Source organism: Symsagittifera roscoffensis, chromosome 3 (assembly GCF_963678635.1).
Source record: "Symsagittifera roscoffensis chromosome 3, txSymRosc1.1, whole genome shotgun sequence".
Classification (NCBI taxonomy): domain Eukaryota; kingdom Metazoa; phylum Xenacoelomorpha; order Acoela; family Convolutidae; genus Symsagittifera; species Symsagittifera roscoffensis.
This window is the reverse complement of record NC_087064.1, coordinates 12,155,139-12,157,911: the sequence shown is the minus strand read 5'-3', so window position 1 is coordinate 12,157,911 and position 2,773 is coordinate 12,155,139.

Below are 2,773 nucleotides of genomic sequence, written 5' to 3'. Positions count from 1 at the left end.
TTGCTGTAAATTTATATCCTGCGACTGTTGTTGCTCGGGCTTTTGAATACAGTGTCGCTATTACATTTGTAGCTTCTATAGCTTGTGGTTCTGTTTCGCATTGTGATACTTGATTTATTGCTTATTTGTGTAGTGTTTTTTGTTCATTCTCTTCACAATCGTAGTGTGTTACTAATAGGTCCTGGGGTCCTGTGCGAGGAGAAGGATTTGTGTTCTGATCGGAAAATATTAGAAAAAAAATTTGTTGAAATATCAACATTTTTAGAATACACATGTGTATGATAATCCTGACTATGGGTTATAAAATGTGATGTAACCAATTGTCTTTTTGGTATATCTGTCGTACTTATATATCACTTCAGTTGTTATAAATGGTGGTGGTAGCGATTGAGCTTTTATATTGGGTGGGTTTAATGGGTAAGGATGTTGAACAATGTTGTTAAGTTTAATCGTGATTTCGAATTTTAATTGTAGACTATTTTGTTGGAGTATTTGGATGTTATGGTCACGAATATCTTCGTGGATTTCTTGTCTATATTGTAGTCTATTGAGTGCCCAATTGTGGAGTCGGTTACTTTCTGGATGTTGTCAAAATAATGGTGGGGGTGCTGTGAACGTGTTCCAATCTAATCTTAAAGGGATATTTGTTTGATGATTGTTCTCGATATCTAGCGTCGAGGTTATTTGGAAAATTTAGGGGGAAAAGCGTCGGTGAAATCTGGCTTATTGATGGTGTTGATGGTAGTCATAATGTTTCTGGTAGTGATGATGCTGTTGTTGTATCCGTAGAAATATCTATTGTGTCATTTATTAATCTGAGGGTATACTTGAGGTGCTACGTTGTGAAAGAAGTGTAGGGGTCTAAGTATTCTGAGGGTATACTTGAGGTGCTACGTTGTGAAATAAGTGTAGGGGTTTCTGGTAATGTGCTATTTGGGTTTTCTGGAGTAATTGGTGATGGGGATTGGGGTATATCAAAATGAACTCGGGGGGTTTGAAAATTTCTATTTCGTCGTGGATGTATAATTTGTCTATTTATTTCAATTGTATTTTGATTTTGACTAATGTGTCTTGTTCTACTTAATTCTTGTGGTTGTGTTCGGTATAAATTATATGTTGGTTCACTTAGGGGTGCCTGTCGCTGAACTGGTTCTAATGGTTCGGATAAGCGAGGGTGTCGTTCTTCAAAAGTGTATGGGTTATCTTGGAAAGAAATTCGTGTGGATGTTTGGGGGTTTTGGGTAGTTGTAGGTATTGTCGGGTTTTCTTGGGATGATGTCGGTGAAGACTGATTGTGTGATTGTTGGTTAGCAATCTTTGAAAGTATTCTGATTGATTTTTTCTAGTGAAAAAATTTATGTTTATTGTAGTATTCTTCAAGGAAAAGAATCAAAAGGATTGTTGCTAAAGCGATTGTGATTATTGCCTTTTTTATACATTTGCACATTGTCAATATTAGGGATGATAAAAATGTTATAAAAATTACAAATAGTAAAAAAATATCTGTTCTACTAAAAATTGTTCGTATCATTTAAATAAACTTTGGGTTATCGTACCTGTGAATATGGTCAATGATTCGGGAAAGTTATTAAATTTGGTTCACCTTGTGTGAATGAGTGTGTTGTCCAATATGGTAGTCGTGAATTCTGTACCGTTATCTGTAACTAAGATTTTGGGTAATCCTAATTTAGCTATCCAGTGTTCATAAAGTGTTGTGTAAGAAAAATAAGCATTACAATGTGGTACTGGGTTGAGTGCTACATAATGTGTAAATGTATCAACAATTACCATAATATAGGAATTTCCTTCAGAGGATGGTGAAATTGGTCCTTTTGTATCGAATGAAATACAATGGTTAAAATATAAACTTTGTCCTTTAAAATCTTGTTTTTGTGCTATTTGTTTTTGATTTGGATAAGGTTCATTTAGCTGACATATTATACAATCATTGCATATTACTTTTATCCAAGTTGGTGCATTTGGGAAATAAAAATTTTGTGTAAAGTTTGAATATGTTTTCTCTGATCCAGAGTGTCCTTTAGTATTTTGTGAAAGTGAAATGTTAAAAGCTATTAGTATCATACTTAAAGGGAGACAGGGAACTGTAGAATTATTTAATTGATATTCTAGAAGGTCTGTGTTTTCATTAATTGTTGTATTTTTAAATTTTCGGAAATATCGGAGGAGTGTTTTATTTCCTAAAATTGTGGTATTTGCTTTTACCGCCTTAGTTTTGAATTTGTGCCATGATTTTAGTTGTCTAATTACTGGGTCAAGATTTTGATATTGCTGTAAGAGTTCAAGTGTAATTTTATCTGTTGGAGGGAGAAAAATAATGTCAATTTCTAATTTTGATAGGGGAATTGTGTCAAGTGGGTCATGGAGGTCAAAAACTTGATATATTGTGTATTTTGAATCATTTGTTTCTGGTCCTGATAAATTTATTTTATCAGTTAAATTTTTTTTTCAATTAATGGAAAAAAGTTTTTTTCTATACGAGTGGTGTTTTATTCGTTTTTGTTGGGTGTTATTTTTTATCCATTGTGAGTATGGAATTGGTTTGAAAGTTGATGTTCCTAGTGGGTCAACTTCGTAGTGATTATTTTGGCAATCTAAGTAAAGTGGAAAATGTTGTAGGTTATTTATTTGTGATTGGACAATGTCAGTTAATACTGCATATTTGCATTGTAGTCGGGGTGATTTTTCGTCTTTTGCAAGGTAAAATTTTATATTTTTTGGTATTTCAATTGTAGTTTTTTGTGTAAGTAATTCA